Source organism: Ambystoma mexicanum, chromosome 1p (genome assembly GCF_040938575.1).
Source record: "Ambystoma mexicanum isolate Mex_15411 chromosome 1p, UKY_AmexF1_1, whole genome shotgun sequence".
Taxonomy (NCBI): domain Eukaryota; kingdom Metazoa; phylum Chordata; class Amphibia; order Caudata; family Ambystomatidae; genus Ambystoma; species Ambystoma mexicanum.
In genome coordinates this window covers 180,012,616-180,030,081 of record NC_090921.1, presented here as the reverse complement: position 1 = coordinate 180,030,081, position 17,466 = coordinate 180,012,616, and the positions used below count along the sequence as shown (strand labels likewise).

Below are 17,466 nucleotides of genomic sequence, written 5' to 3'. Positions count from 1 at the left end.
CGTGGTTGCCCAAAAGAACTGGAAGGATAGCTTGATTCAATATATTAGTCACATAATGGATTGCATGTGTGACTGGACACAAGGGCCCACTACCTCTTATGAATCTAGTTACTGTTTTGAAATCTTGGAACGTTGTATAGCTAGCCTTTCCCCTGAGAGTTGGCACAGTTTTGGATGCCGCTCAAAGTGCCCCTAAAACCTGCCACTTGGGTCTGCAGCACCCTACGCTTTTGGAATGTACTGCTTGGGTTTAGAAGCTGCTTCCGTATTTAGTCCTCACAAATGATTGCAGCTTTTTAAGGACCCTACCTTTTAGGGCTAGGTTGCCATTTAAGAGGCAAATGGAGATTCCCGCCTTAATTATCGTGATGTTTGGAGGAGAGAAGGCGGTTGATGGAGTGAAAGAAAACGTGTTCTAGAACAAATGGTCATGGGAAATTGGTCTGGTTGCTCTTTGCTGTAAAGCCATAAAATCCTAGAGTTTCGTTTTGGTGCAGTATCGAGACCCAGCAGTGTCATCCTTTACTGGTTGGCAGAACATTTCTCTTGAAAGCCAGTCTCTGACTGCCCTATGGTGTGGTGCTCAAAGAGCTTGTCCATCAGTTTTATTGTGGGCCACTTTGAGTTAAGACACTCTGCAACTGGCACCTGTGGCTAGGGTTACACACCCAATGTACTTTAAAATGCACTGTTACCCAAAAAAGTGCCCCTTTGTACTGCTCAAAAATGGTCTTAAAAAAAAAAAGGATTGCGATAGTGGACCCCTTTTTTTTTTAAAAAAGAATTTCTATTTTTTTTTTTTTAAATAATTGATTCTCCAGTCTACTTTGTCCCTGTCCAAACCCTGTGAAAGCCCACTGGTGTCTTACATTTTTGCATTACCCTCTAGAAAAATTGCAAACCGAGAAACCCCATACCTTTTTTATATGGGGATTATCAGCTGAGCCATTGCATTAAGGTTGGATAAAGTGGAGAAGAAACCGTTGTTAGGACAGTTTTTTTAAAGTCCTACCAAGACTTCACATAAACCATATAAGGCAGTAGATAAGCTCCACTCTTAGTAGAAGGCTGTACCACCTGCGAATGTGGTAGCGTGGACTGAGCAGCCATGTTTAGCTTAGAATGGAAAGAGGGCTGTAGTTTGGTACAAAGAAATTGTAGCATACACATGGTCTGAAGAAAAACTATGCATTGTAAAAATAAAGGGTTTATAAGAATACAAGTAGACCAACATACTTCATGGGTAAGACAGTACTATAACATCATATAGGCACAATCATAAAAACCAACTCAATACCTATGGTATGCAAACCAAGGTATAACCTTATTTGGAAGAGTAAGAAGCAACTCGAGGTGAGTCCAACCTAAGGTTATACTTTTAGGATAGTAATATACTATTCTTTGGGGATAAGGCCAGGCTGGATATACTTTTTGAATACCATCAGTAATTCATGGGTAGTAGACCCTGTCAGTCATGCAGAGACTCAGTTATAGAAATCTCATAATAAGCTAACCCTGTTACAAGTATACTCCTTGCAACTTTACTTTTGTAGAACTCAGTTCAAAGCTAGTAAATCAACTCCTATAATTTCTGGAGGGGGCTCAAGCTACTCAATGAGAAGTATGAACACTCAACTATTTTGGAATGCAAGAAGCAGATCAGAGGAAACGAAACCCTATTGCACTTAAAGATACACTATGTATTTCCACGTAAGTAATTGACCTAGTAGTACATACATCTCCACTATCTAATAGCTAGTTATACCCAGTATACTTTGAAGAAGTGCATACTACAGTTTCTAATGGAAGTAATAACTTTATGAAACTATTTTAGAAAAGCACCAAAGCAATTCCGAGAAACACAACCTAGGGTTACAAGTTTATAAGAGCAGCCGCTAATCAAGGTGCGTAAGACCTATATACTTTTAAGAGGGGCTTCAAGCAACTCATAAGACGAGTATTAACTTAAAGACCGTTTTAGATCTGTATATAGCAGACACGGAAAGCAAAGCCCAATGTTGCACTTTAAGAAGAACACAACTTTATTCATGGCAGTTACACCCTATTGGTAAGCTCTTACTCATTCAGTTAAGAATAATCAAACCGTACCAATACGTATTACTTTTCATAAGTGGGGAAAGACCGTTCAAAGCAACTTATACACTTTTTAGAGGGGCAGAATGCAACACAGAGGTAAGTATGAACTTAATGACACTTTGTAACTTCTTTCACAGAGATACAGTTACCATACTAATTTCTTTATCAAGTGTTATGGAGAATTCTTAGGAATGTGCAAATTCTGTTCTGTAATGGAGCCCCCCAGCACGTTTGCTGGATTTTAGGACTGTTCATTTCTTACTGGGAGAGAGCAAGACACTCCTCCCACTCATGTATTTTTCATTTGAACACTGTCTCTCTTTTGGTCTTGGAGTCTGACAAACTCCATAGGCATCATCTTTTTACATTGTCACACTGCACATTTAGTGCAGTGGCACAGGGGAAGTCTTCCAGATTTCCCAAAGGTTTAAATACCTTCTCTTGGTTAAACTACTGTTTCCAAGAGCAGTGAATTGAAATTGACTTTACTTACATTTGTAACTTTCTAGACCCAGAACACACTGTTACAATTGATAACTGGAGGGGTTACTTAGTATCCCCTTTGTCTAGTTTCTCATGTAACATTTTTGTTACCCTTTCCTCGATGAATGGCTGGTGGCAGTGGTTTACTTTTAACTACTGTGGTGTGCTAAAAGATCAAGGCTGGTGCAGTCTCCCACAGGGTAATGTATACAATCTTGCTTAACAGCAATTAAGTACTTTTACACTCGTTATACTTTCAAGGTAGAATCCTTTTTCTTATCCACTCCTTCCATAGTCTATTGTCCGAGTTCTCTCAGAGGCAGAAGAGGGACCCTAGTGGTCTAGTTCCAGCTCAAGGCAGGTTGAGCTAGGGTTCCGTTGCAGGAAAGTCAAAGTTCCATAGGAGATCTTCTTAAAGAAGTATTTAGAGTTAAAGTGTTCAGGGAACCTCACAGAAGGCTCCCTACGTGTTCCAGCATTAGGCCTGGGCAAGTGGTATGGGCAAACTCCCAATCACCCAGTCGGTCTCACAGGATGCACACCAGACACAAGTATTCCCCAAGCCCACACAGTATCTTAGGAGAAGAGAGCTTCGGAGTGGATGCCTTCAGGATGCAGCAGTACAGGACCCAGTCCCTGGATTCTTGGTCTGGTGATGAAAGAACTGGACACTGGATGGGAACTTGCATCAGTCAGAGGAGGCTTCCAGAAAAGGTTTCTTCACTGATTCTTGTGGCTCTGTAGATTTGGCCCCTTTTTCACAGTAGCCAGATGACGAATGATTATCGCTGGTCGGATTCCCTTCACACTCTCATTGCTGCACCCTGGTAAGGGGACTTCAGGGAGTCAAATTGTGTCTCTGGAGGTCCAGGAGGTGTCCACCAAAGTTTTGGACGGATTCAGACTTTGGCAGACCATACACTGCACTCAGGCTTGAGTTCACAGGGTATTGGAGGTTTGCAGCCCACAAGGTCGCAGTAAGTTGTGGGATGGCTCAAAATGCAGGTCATCCTGAGACTATTGGATCTCATCAGCCTTTGGGTAGGATTGGAAGGAGAGATTACATCAGGCTCTGGTTACACAGCAGGCTCTCCAGTTGCTGGAAATTGCTACAGACTTTTTTTTAATTCGGATTCAGCCCCAGTGGTCGACTTGTCAGCTTCCAGGTTCGGAGTATTTTTTTCAGGAACTACAGCATAACTTCTGCAATTTTTCCCTGCAGTTTACAGAAAGGGGCGTTCAGGCTGTCCAATCAAGACAGCCAGCCGCCCCATTGAGACTTGGTTCCTTTCAGACAAAGTGAAAGACAAAGAGCTGCTGAGGTTTGGACGCCTCCCTTGCTTCCTGCTTTCTCAGACTCTGGAGTCTGGCTGTGGAATACAAATGATACTCTTACGTCCCGTCCCCTTTCCTCCATACTGCATGCGCGTTCCTTCCAAAACCTTTTTCACCAGAAAAAAACCTTCTTCCCCTTTAAATTTAGAGGCACGTGGGGGTGCGACCCTGGGAGCATGCGCTGCCCTGACTCCGCCCTCTGGCACCACACCTCAGTCCCCTTTTCCACGTCGACGGGAATAGGCCGAATTCACCAGCACCCCTGGGTTTGGCTTCGGTCATGTAATTCCATGCACTTGTATTTTGCCTTTTTATCGTTCAGGTACACGGTCCTCAGGTGTCGTGCTCCTCCCCAGCGCATGTCGACTTCTACAGGGTTCAGCAGGTGTCCATCCTGCGACAGGCTCTTCCCGACTAAAGACCCCCACGCTCTATGCCTACAGTGCCTTGACCCTGACCACGGCAGGTAAGCTTGTACCACGTGCAATGCGCTTTCCTCAAGGTCTCTGAAGAACAGACTGGCCAGGTGGAGGGGGCTCTTCCACAGATCACCTCCAGAGGACCTAAAGGACTTAATCTATCACTAATCCAAGCCCAAGGTAGGGATGCTCTTTTCCAGTGCACCCCGCAAGGGAGACTCCTTCCCAAGGACACGCCCGCGCAGGAGGGACTGCTCAGGTCCTGATAACAGCACAATACTAAGGCTGTTTTAGCTACCAGCCGACATTCCGAGGGATCAGTAGATCCTCCCGGTGACTATGCTAAGGGACAGGAATATTCTTTTACCGGGTCTTCACCTGAGGGGCTACGCCCTAGTACCGCCATCATGTCCGAGGGGGTGACTTGATGCAGTTCTACCGGCAGATCCGCCGAGGGCTTAACGCCTACCAGGCCCCGGCCTGAGGAACAGGGTAGGCTCCATGATCCACACTCCAGAGTCCTGGATGGGGCGGGGTCCAGCAAGCCGAGCAACATGACGCAGGCATGTGGAAGGAAGCTCAACAAAATGGCCACCGCGCCAGAAAATCCAGACATCCGGCAGATGCCCCTACAATGAAGGCAGGTGGAGGACCGTGTGTCGAGGTGGGATGGTCTCAACCAGGTATGTGGCCTACCGCTTACCCTTCCTTTGCGCAAGGCAGTATTCCGCTGCTTCCATACGGGCAGGGCACAGAACAGCTCCAGCAGCCGCCCGCGACCCCGTCAGTACCCCCTACCACCATTCCAGCCTGCGAGGACAGGTTCTTTGATAAGTTCCTCTGGCTCATGAAGTCTCCACAGATGGGGGTGATCCTCGGACGCCATCAGGCTCTTTCTCCCCCCCAAATGGCTCCGGCACCGCAGGCTCCAGTACAGGCCCCTCTGGTCCCTGTTTAGCCTCAGCAGCCCGCTCCGGACCCCAACGGATTTAGCAGGCGGTTCCGTACCAGCCTCCAGCTCCAGGCCCTGCATCTCAGCCCGTAGCTTCTACCAAAGTACCCCCAACCCCCTCTGACGCCGGACCCACATGTGGATACAGATGAGGACGACGACCCAGACATGTCCTCTTCAGCCAAGGCCTTCCACAAACGTCTGGCAGGGCTGGCAGAGAGGGGGGGGTCCTTGCAGAAGTCCTCACGCTACATTGCGTTTCCAGAACAAGGATCCCGATGCAGAAGGACGTAGTTGCCCTGGCCAAGAAGGGTTGGCTCAACCCCCACTCAGCCCAGCCGGTGAATAAACGCCTGGACGCCAAGTACAGGCAGATGGGGGGGAGCCGGGGGGAAGATGCACTCTTGCTATTGGCCCATTCTCAGCCACACTCCTGTGATCGCTGCGGCATCACTGTACTCCAAGCCTCAGACGTCATCAGCCTCCTCCTCTGCGGCGCTACTAGGCAAGGAGAAGATCTTGTAGGCATATGGGAAGAAGCTATATTCCAACCCGCCCTTGCACCTGCGTCAAGCCAACGCGAATGCCATGCTGGCAGCAGATAACCAGAGGCTCTGATGAGAAATTGCGGATTTCCTCCCAGAGCTTCCAGCGCAGAGCCAATCACGATTCAAGGCGGGATTGGCAGAGGCCAAGATTGTGGTGCAGGACATCATGGAGTCCTCCGTGGCCCACTTTCACACCACACCTCTGGCAGTGCCATCTGTATTGCCAAGGAGCAAGCAAAAATGGAGCAATCCACACTCTAAACAGTCATAAACTTACTGTCCTTATGTCACTTTTCTTTACCCAGAAATGTTCTGTGCTCATGTATAGAGTCACAGGTAAGAAAACACCAAATGTATGTCTGGAAAAGTATTAACCATTTATTAATGATAAATTAAAAAGTCAAGATAAATTAAACAAAGCTTGACAATAACATATTGAAAAAAGAGTTGAAAACATTTCTCTAGACATGGGGGAAAAAAATCAAAGAAAAAATATATCAACATTCAGAGAAGATATCCTATTCAGCAATAAATACCAATAAACATTCCAAAAAAGGAGATGAAAAACAGGAATACATACAAAGGTTACTCTGCAATAGACTTAATGTTTTGTTCACAAAATTTAGTAAAGAGGTCTATTCCTAGAGTTCTCTATTTTTGTGTTTCATGATCAAAGAATGATCATGCTTTGCGATCTGCTTCTGTGTTGCCACGGACATGAGAAGAACTGCCCATGCTACGAAGTTGAACCCTGATGTCCAGGAGCGCATTTTAGATCTTCCTTTTGACGGGGGTGACCTCTTCCACTCCACAACAGACGAGGAGCTGGACAAAAAGAAAAAGCACTCTCAAATGGCCAAGTCTTTATCCATCCTTACAAATACCATGCCCAAACAGTACACCCAGTCACAGCAGCACTCTGAGAAGGGGTGTACGTACGGAGGGTTCTGCCGCTTCAAAGAGCAGAGGTCCAGGCAGCCTAACTGCTCGCTGTCCCAGCATCGGTGCAAGCAACAAAAGGGGAGGGCGGGGGGGCAAGGGCTTTTTCCAGTTCCCCTCCGCAGCATCAGAGGGATAGAAGGCATGACCCACCCCTTCGAGTGCACATGTCTCCAGTGGGGGGCCAGGCTTGCTCTTTGTGCACATTTCTGGCACCAGAATTTCGCTGACCCCTGGATCCTCCGTAGTCTCCATGGGGTACCGCCTGCCAATCCCAGCCTCTCCTCCCCTCCACTCCCACAGGTTGGGACAGCAATCTTTTGGCGGAGATCTGTTCGCTCGTCGAGAGCCAGGCAGTGGAGGAAGTCCCAGCCTCCCAGCGAGGCTTGGGCTTTTACTCCAGGATTTTCACCATTCAGAAAAAGAACCAGGCGGGCCTGAGAGTTGTGCTGGACCTTTGCACCCTCAACATCTCCCTACCTCTACAAAAATTCAAGATGGATGAGCCAGCTTTGATAGCGGAGACATTGTGCAAGGGAGACTGGCTTTGCTCCCTGGATCTGAAGGACACGTACCTACACGTCCTGATCTGGCAGCCTCATCGTTGCTTTCTCCGATTCAGGTCCATGGGCTACCATTTCCAATACAAGGTGCTTCCTTTCGGCCCCCAGGGTCTTTACCAGGCTAATGAACTCTGTGGCTGCCGTCCTCAGGGCGCAGGGCCACCACATCTACCCGTACCTCGACGACTGGCTCGTCAGGGCTACATCTCTGGAGAAAGTGCACCATACTCCCCACGCTCTTATGAACACTGCATGAGCTGGTTTTTTCTCTCTACCTCAAGTCACAACTGCAGCCCTCATTTGGGACACATGCTCCGAGAAGGTTTTTCCCTTAGAGGACGAGATCACAGCCATCCAGAGGGCCCCAGCGCACTTCCTAAGCAGAGAAGTGAACTTGGCTTGGTGGTACCAACACCTACTGGGTCTCATGGCAGCAGTCCTCTTGGCCGTGCCCCCACACGAGACTCTGGATGAGGAGGATACAGCTGCACTTTGCAGCATCTTGTAATCAGGAACGGGGCCATCAGTCAGATGATCAACGTGACTGTCACTTCACCCAAATGTTACATGGTGGTCCAGGGACTGCATCCTGCGGACAGGCAAGCCTTTCTGGCAACCCACACCACAGGTCACCATCACCACAGACTCCTCTCTCGATGGGTGGGGGGCCACTCTGGACAACCACTGTGTCCATGGCACCTGGACCCAACGGGAGCAGGAGTACCAAAACAATTGGCTGGAATCGAAGGCCAACAGGCTGGTGCTCGGGGCCTTCCTTCCGGCGATAGAGGGCAAGGTCGCCCTCATTCAGACGGACAACTCGACCAGCATGTTTTGTCAACAAGCAGGGAGGTACCAGATTAACCCCGACCCCCTACTGTGCCAGCTCGCAGTAAGCATGTGGGAATGGGCCTTGGAGAACATCTACCTCACATGGCGGTCCACCTGCCGGGGCAATCCAAATTGGAGGCAGACGGGCTCAGCAGACTGGGAGCAGACAACTATGAGTGGCAGTTGAATGACCTAGTCGTGCCAGAAGATCTTTTGCAAATGGGGTCACCCTCAGGTGGACCTCTTGGTCTCCCAGGGCAACAGGAAGGGCCAATTGTTTGCCTCCTGGCAGGGGTAGGGCCCGGGATCCCTGGGTGATGCCTTTCAGATCAGGTGGGACGACATGACAGCATACGTCTTTCTGCCCACTCCACTGATTCACAGGGTGATATGCAAGAGCAAGGAGTCTCGCCTCCTCGGCATCATCCTAATAGCTCCATGATGGCCAATCGGGCCATGGTTTTCGGAGCTTCTTAGCTTCTCTGAGAGCCCTTCCATTCGCCTGCCGACAGGCCCAGCACATTTGCTGGCGCAGCAAGGGGGCAGGGTTATCTATCCCGCACCAGAGAAATTGGCCCTCGCAGCGTGGTTCCTGAACAGGTCATGCTAGGACATCTCGGCCTCTCTCAGGCTAATCTAGAGATCATACAGGGCACCAGGAGCAAATCTACCAGGGCCCAGTATAAAAGCAAGTGGACCAGGTTCTGTCACTGGGTAGACCCGAAGGGATTCGACCCGCTGACGTGTTCCCTGGACGACATGCTCTTTTTCGGCGCAACTCTCCCATTCAGGTGTGCAGGTGGACACTTGCCACACCTACCTGGCAGCCATTGGGGCATACAGAAACTCTGAGGAGGAGAGTTTTTCCTCTTCCAACCCGATTGTCAGACATTTGACGGGTCTTGCCAGACACTACCCGCCCATGAAGAGGCCGTACCCTGTGTGGGACCACAACATAGTCCTGGGCACCCTGACGCACAAACCATTTGAACCAATGGCATCCGTGGCCATCAGGCTGGTCACCATTAAGACAGCCTTGTTGGTCGGCTTCCCCTCGGCTCGCAAAATCCAGGCACTGGTTGCCTCGGAGCCATACACTACGTTTTACAGGGACAAGGTTGTCCTCCGGACACACCCAGCTTTCCTGCCTAAGGTGCCGTCTGCGTTGCACCTAAACGAGAAAATTGTCCTGCCTACGTTATTCTCAGATCCTAAGGACGAGAGACAAAGACTTGCACTGCCTTGATGTCAGGCGTGCACTGAAATTCTACTTGGACAGAACAAAGGGCTTCTGCAAGTCGGAAGTGCTTTTTATCATCTTTGGAAGTTCAAGACCCAGGTATTAGGCATCCAAGGTCTCCATATCCCGTTGGATGGTCGCAGCCATCAAAGAAGCCTACAAGGGACAGCATAAGCCACTTCCGGCCAACTATCATACCCATAAGGTTAGAGCCAAGGCAACTGCCATCTCCCTCCAGCTGCATGTACCCTGGCAGGTCATGGGCAGGGCGGCCACCTGGGCCACCCCTTCGGCTTTTTGCAAGCATTACTGTTTGGATGCCGGATCTAGATCAGATCCGGCTTTCGGATAGGCGCTTCTTAGAAACCTGTTTGCTTAAGGGGGGGTTCTTCTCTCCTCCCTCGGGCTACATTCAGTTGTACTCGTCCATGCAGTATGGAGGAAAGGGGACGGGACATAAGAGTAATTATAAGTTACTCACCGTAGTGACTTAGTCCCCTTTCCTCCAAGCGTCCCACCATCCTCCCCCTAATAAAACTGGTGTCATTGGACAATATTAATGTATTGTCAACGGGTCTATGGGGACTGAGGTGTGGCGCCGGAGGGCAGGGTCAAGGCAGGGCCTGCTCCCAGGGCCGCACCCCCACGTGCCCCATGTGCCTCTAAATTTAAAGGGGAAGGTTTTTTTTCATTTGAAAAAGGTTCAGTCTCCCGTTCTTTGGAACGGACGCCCATGCAGTATGGAGGAAAGGGGACTAAGGACTAAGAGTACATTAGTCACTACGGTGAGTAACTTCTAATTTCCCGCTGAAGACAAAACTTCCACTAAGGTCGTTCCTTCCTAGAATGGCAGAGGAAGACCTCAGAAACACAAGTACACAAATGGTGAAAAAAGGACCCCACCATTCTAGTAGAATGGTGGTCCTTTTGTGCATTACCAAAAACTGCCACTAGCCATTCAAGTAAACTTGCAATTGTAACAAAAATGTACCCAGGTAAATAAGAAAGGGGATACATTTTATCCCCCAGCACTTCACATAAGGTGGGGTGTGCTGGCTCACTATATAAAAAGGGGATGAAAAGCCCTCTTTACCCCTTTGGAACAGTAGTTCACCCAAGTACATTATGGAGAACTTACCAAAGGGGCAACCCAGCCTAAGCCCAAATGTTGTAGGAAACTATAACTCCAACCATACACTATGTAGAGATGTAAAAAGGTCACCCATGAAGAGTAAAAGTCCAAGATTCGCATTCACCTAGAGACTAGGTAAAATAATTACCAAGGCCAAGCAAAAATGTCTGGGCTTGACGCAGGTCAGGAAGATTCATCATAAATATGAAAATCGTAGGTGCTTGGTCTGGCAGCCATGCGTTGAGGAGCGGAAACCCAGGAGCTCCTGCATGATCCGATCGGAAAGGCTGGGAGACTACACATGAGAAACCGCATGAAAAGCGGTAGAGAGGGGTCTGAAGGTCTGTGGCATAGCTGGCAGAAATCCCAGAAGAAATTGGAACGGGATTAGACCAGCAAGACGACTGAAGCAGCAGCAAAGCCAGCTCACAAAATAGGGGGCGCGACAGCCCGTACCGGCACGAGCCACCAGCACACAGGAAGGACGAGATTGGCAGGCGGGCCATCCAGCAAGCAAGCAAGGTGTCCAACACCCTGGGGTCGTGGTGCGAGACCCTGCCTGCCACGAGGGGCGTGCAGACACAGATTTTAAAAAAGACGCTACGCCCTTAAGGCAGAAGCACAGGCTGCGATGAAGAACGCTGGTGGTGTGGACCTAGAAGCAAGAGGAGAGTCCACATTTTGGGCACGGCTGACCCGTAAGAGGGTTCTGACTAGGGGAGAAGTGCCTGGCGATCAAGTACGGGATTAGTAGGCAGTGATCCAAAGTCCTGCAGAGGCAGCGGCTAAAAGTATGGGGCCAGCTGCAGATTAGCCAGATTGGCCGGTAGCCTCCATGAAACTCGCAGCCGAGACCTGACACGTGGAACCGAACTGCAGGACATCAGGTACGAGGGGGGACACAGCCCACTGCCTCGGACAAGGGTGATTCGTGAGGCAAGTAGGGCATCGCATGGTCCCATACCAGACCGCATGAACAAGGTGGTTGGCCCACAACGAGGCGTGTCTAATCAACATCAGTCGCAGCATACGGCGGCGGGCCGCAGCTGGGTAGGGGGTGCACAGACCACCCAGACTAGAGACAGACCAGAGTTGAAGGCTCTGCAGATCCATTTGACTGGAGCAATTGTTATCAGGGCATCCCACCCAGATGGCAAGCCGAAGGAAGACAGAGCAAAAAGGAGGGGAGAAGTGCCCAACAATCAAGTACGGGACTAGCAGGCAGTGATCCAAAGTCCTGCAGAGGCAGCGGGTAAAAGCACAGGGCCAGCTGCTGGTTGGCCAAGTTGGCCAGCGGCTGCCTCGGTACTCTGGAGTAGAGACCTGATATGTGGAACTGAACTGCAGGACATAGGGTACGAGGGAGAGCACAGTCAACTGCCTCGGATAAGGGGGATTCTTGAGGCAAGAATGACATTGCATGGTCCCGTACAGGACCGCATGAACAAGGTGGTTGGCCCACAACGAGGCGTGTCTGATCAACATCAGCCGCCGGCATACGGCGGGGGGCCGCAGCTGGGTACGGGGCGACCAGGCCACCCAGACTAGAGACACACAAGGGGAGAAGGATCTGCAAATCCATTACACCGGAGCAGGCCAACGGAAGACAGAGCATAGGAAACGGCAGCGGCAAGCGAAAGGCAAGCCACGGTGCAGGGATACATCTTCACACCAAGGGGCATCATGGCGCAGTGCACCTTCCTGGAGGAAGAGGTACAATAGACCAGTAACCAAAAGACACCAGGTACGTAAGAGGGCACAATCCACATATCCACGAGGATCAGAAGCCCATGTCATAGAAGGTCCCAGAAGCCAGGTGGGGCAGATGAAATAGGCGACCGTGCACCACGCAGGGCAGACAGCAGTCTAGGCATGCTCAGGACCATCACCAACAGCGGCGCTAGCCAGCAGGGGAGCACATAAAAGGTCAAGTACAACGGTTGCACATCCCTGGCCTGAGAAGAGTGCGCACCGTAGTGGAAACCAAGGCCCCTCAACCCTGCTCAGACTATTAGGCCCCAGAAGAGGGGGGGGGTACATCATACGGAGTACAAAAGGCACTACAAGCCGGAATAGCAAGCCTACCCACCTGAGCAGAGAGGGAGCCCACAACACATTGGGAGGGGCCCCAAACCAGCCGAAAGAAGTCGGTGCGGATGATCAAACAAGGGGTGAGTGCCCCTCAAGATACAGACTGAGGAGGAACCCATCACCGGACCTGACACACTCAATGCATCCAGTGAATCCCCGGTAAACACCAAGGTGGTGGCAGGCAGACTGAGCGAATAAGGGTGGAGGAAGTCAGGACGCAGGCAAGGCAAGACTGTGACGGCAGAGAGGAAAAGAGACTGGGGCCCTGGCGTAAAGGCAACAACACTACCGGCACAGGTATGCCGGAGAAGCAGAAAGGGGGTGGGTGGGAGGAAGACAAACCAACATGGAGACGTTCGCCCAGAAAAGAAATGCGCCCACAGACTGAAGCGCCAAGGCGGGTTCCAGCACATCCACACCTACACAGGGCGAGAAGGCAATGGAGAAGGGCCTCGTACTCTAAGCCATAGCGGTGCTGAAAACCTCACTCGAGTACAAGATGGATGCGGCGATAGTGGACGTGGGGCTCCTCAGGCAAGACGTGAGGAATCTGGCATAGAGGGTCAATACCGCGGAACAGCAGGTGCAGAGTAACACAGCGAACTTAACGACCACCCACCCCAGATGACGGAGGCGCTCAATGGTATACACACCTTTGAGCATAGGGGAGAGCCCGGCGCAACAACGTGCAAATAGTGGGACTGCCTGAGGGAGAAGAAGGCAGAGACCCCACGAACTACATAGAGAGCCTACTGCTTCGGGAGGTGGGGGCAGGGAACTTATCAGGGGGCTTTGTGGTGGAGAGAGTACATAAGGCCCTGACCAGGAAGCCCTGCCCAGGAGCACCCACAAGACCCCTGATTGCGAAGATCATGAATTTCAAGGACCGAGAAAAGATGTTTCTGATGTTTGTTAATCTGCTTAGAATCACATGCTGTGCATAGGTCCGACATCCAGTGGTCACTGCGGAGTATTGCATTTTGTTTTTCGTAGTCAAAGGGGACGTCGACAAGGCGTGTCTGTAACACTATCCCTATAGTGACGTGCGTTGTACCCACAATCCCTCACGCGTCGAGGTCCCTCAGATTGTTTTTTGCCGCCCAGCTTATGGTCGCCTTACGCGGAGCTCCTAGAGAGACATTGCTAAACAATTACTACCTCGGTCCTTAATATATACATATTGTTAAAGATCCCTCCCCTCGACGTTAGCTGTGAAGCTGTTTCTCCGCCGAGCAAGTTTTCGACAGAGGAGAAGAGACGGAGGAGATCCTTCGGCGCTGCCGAACACGTGGCCAGGCCTCGCCGGCCAACATACAGTAGGGAGAGTGGGGGTTTCGAACTTTTACCTTCTCGTCGAGAATGTCTTTCTTTCTCCCCTCTTTCCCTTGGGGTTGTTATCACCAGTTTTTATTGCCTCAGCTATGGAGAGGACACCTTTTAAGTTTTGCCCACGCTGTAGGGGCAAATACACTTGGAAGGACAAACACAAGCTCTGTAATCGTTGCTTGCCCCTCGATCATAAAGAGGACAGTTGCGCGGCCTGTAAGCTCTTGAAACCAAGAACTCTTAAAGAACGGAAAGTTAAGAGGTGGGCGGACTACGCAATGTCGAAGTCAGTTTCCTCACCCGCCGCCGCTGTTACAGAAAGTGACGAGGAGGGTGATAACTCGACGTCCGTTACGGAAGTCATTAACCCCCAGAAGGAGCGCTCGCGCTCCTCGACGTCCGTCCCCGGCCCCGACGGGCTCGGCTCACGCCCTGCTTATGGGGATGTACACCCCGGCGACAAGGACGCACACAGACCCCATAGGCCTAAGCACACAACCCACGGCTCTTCTTCGTCCAGGACGAAGGATCCACCAGCGCCGAAGGGGACGCAGGGCACTCCGGCGTCGACCTCAGACCGCAAGGGTCTCAAGCACCACCCGCAAACGCAGCCGCGACCAGCGATTGGGCTTTTATCTAATACGGGCGCTACCCCAAAAACATCCGACGTAACGCTCCATAGAGCGGCCGTCGAAAAACAACGCGCAACGCCGACTCCAGAACCCTCGACTGACGAACTTGTCGTCGAGAGTCTGGCGAGAATTGTTTCTGAGGACAAACGCAAGCGGACGACGAAACAGACGTCGAATACCACACCCAAGGATATAGAAACGCCGAAAAAGCACAAGAGTAGCCAGGAACTGCCCCATCCATCTAAAGGCACTTCTGAACTACTGGAGGGCTTTTCTGAGGGCGACGGCAACCTTTCGTCGACGTTGTGGGAGCGTTCGAAGCGTTTTGAAGCCGAAAACACTGATTTCCCCCCTCTAGACTATTCAGGGGTTCCCCATGAGACCCTGGAAAGACTCCATTCTTGTATGGAAAAGATGGAGAGGTTTTTGGGTAGCCAAAACCCACCCACACCCAAAAGACCAAGAGAATGGACCCAGGATGACCCTAGGGTCAAGATTCCTAGGCTGTTTACCCCTTCTACAGATGCATATGACCTCACTGAAGAGGAGCAATACCTCCAGGAAGATGAGGAGTGTTTAGGTGAGAGGAAGAACTTGAGGAGGAGAGGTTTGAGGAAGACCCTTACACTAGCGCAGGAGCTTTTGAAGAAGATACAGCTACCTCACAGCCCTGGCACTCCCCATCAGTGCAGCCTTGGCAATCCCCATCAGTGCACTCAGACCCTGATGTCTTTCATACTTCTCCTCCCAAGGACTCACCTATTGGGAACACCTCCCCCATAGATGACCAGCCTTCACTTAATGCACTATTGCGCAAGGCAGCAGCGCATTTTGAAATAGACACAGGGGAGACCCTTCCGGACATAGACTTTGTAGAAAAAGCCCCGGTCAGCAAGTCCATTCCGCTCCTGGCTTCTCCTTCCCTTTCCAATCCGGCCTTAGTCAGAGGGGTCAACCCTCGGATAGAAAAGCTCTTCAGCCCTTCCTCTTCTGACCCTTTGTACATCAGGGGACATTCTATCCCGGACTCTCTGGTAGTGACTAACACAAGAAAGAGAGCGGGGGTACCACTATCTACTAGTGAGGCACCACCTGACAAAGAGGGCAAGAAGCTCTATGCACTTGGGAAGAGAATCACGACATCCGCCGCCTTCTCAACCAGGATCGCGAATAACAATTCCCTACTAGCTAGCTACGCAGATGCACAGTGGAGCAAGCTGCGCAGCGAAGCAGAGGACGCACCAGAACCCCTGCGCGCACGCCTGTTGGCTACTATATCAGAGGGAACTCTTGTAAACCAGGGCATCGTAAAGAACTCCTTAGATGCCGCAGAGACAGCTGGCCGCTCCCTGGTTCAGGGAATACTTCTCAAACGCCATGTCTGGCTGCGCAATTCGGGATTTAAGCCAGAAACCCAGGCTTCCCTAATAAATAAGCCCATAGAGCAAACACAGCTGTTTGGGAAAGCAGTTGATGAGGCCCTAGAACATGCGAAGAAGGAGTTTGATACCATCAAGACTCTTGACCAAATTTATAGGCCACCTAACAGACGCAGCTATGGCAATAGACGCTCCTTTCGTGGCCAACGCCAGCAGCAAAGCCAACAACAATTTTACTCTGCTACCAACTGGCCCTCTAACCAAAGCACCCAGTTCAGTCAAAGGGGCCAACGTCGTGGCAAGGGAAGAGGGCGCGGCTCCAGTCCAAAAGGCCCCACGCCCAATACCAACAAATGACCCAAAGATTCGGGTCCCCTCCCATGCATCACCGGTCGGGGGCCGGCTAACATCGTTCCTTTCAGCATGGGAGGGAATAACGTCAGACCGCTGGGTATTATCCACCATAGCCCACGGATACTGCATCGAATTCAACGGTTCCCCGAAATACAGACCCCCACGGAACCGACGCATGACACCGGAACACCTCACTATTCTTCTTCAAGAAGTAGAAGAGCTACTGAAAAAAGAAGCTATAGAGGCTGTCCCCCTATCTCAGGTAACAGAAGGTATTTATTCAGTGTACTTCCTTGTACCCAAAAAGGACTTAACCATGCGCCCTGTATTAGATCTGCGCCCAGCGAACAACTTTGTCAAACCCCAAAAGTTTCGTGTGGTGACCTTGCAGGAAGTAATCCCACTGTTATCACAGGGGGATTACATGACAACACTAGACATGAAAGATGCATACTTTCATATTTTAATGTTGCCAGCGCACAGAAAATACCTCAGGTTCAAGATAGAGAACAAACACTATCAGTTCAGAGTACTACCCTTCGGGATAGCATCTGCACCAAGGGTATTTACGAAAGTACTGGCAGTGGCAGCGGCCCACCTGCGCAGATTATCCATCCCGGTTTACCCGTACCTCGACGACTGGCTCATAACAGGGGATTCTTACAAAACATGCTTCTCCAATACCCAAAGGACCGTAGACCTTTTGTCCCAACTGGGCTTCTCCATCAACGAAAAGAAGTCCAGCTTAGACCCCAGCCAAATCAAACAATTCCTAGGGGCTCTAATTCGAACAAAGGACGGCCTCGTCTTCCCCTCCGAGAGGGTCCAAAACATGCTGTTTCAGTTCCCCCAATATGTGGCAGGTCGAGAGGTGACGGTACGCAAAGCAATGCGCTTGCTAGGGATGATGGCGTCATGTATTTATTTGGTACCTCACGCGCGCCTGCGCATGCGCCCAATGCAAGAGTGGCTCTACAGCCAGTGGTGTCAGGCCAGCGGACAATGGGACGATCTGGTGGTAGTCTCGCAGGCCTTGGTTCTCTCGCTACGGTGGTGGACAAAGGAAAACCTGTTATTAGGGAAAACTTTTGCCACACCCGCAGTGGAAGCCACTCTAACCACAGACGCATCCCTTACAGGATGGG

At 50.7% G+C, this 17,466-nt stretch overlaps 1 protein-coding gene across 12 annotated transcripts in view; it reads left to right on the top strand.

The window, feature by feature from the left end:
* The window catches only part of KDM6B (lysine demethylase 6B), a 2,050,345-nt gene that overhangs the window by 1,654,485 nt on the left and 378,394 nt on the right, over window positions 1-17,466 (top strand). The window lies entirely within an intron of this gene.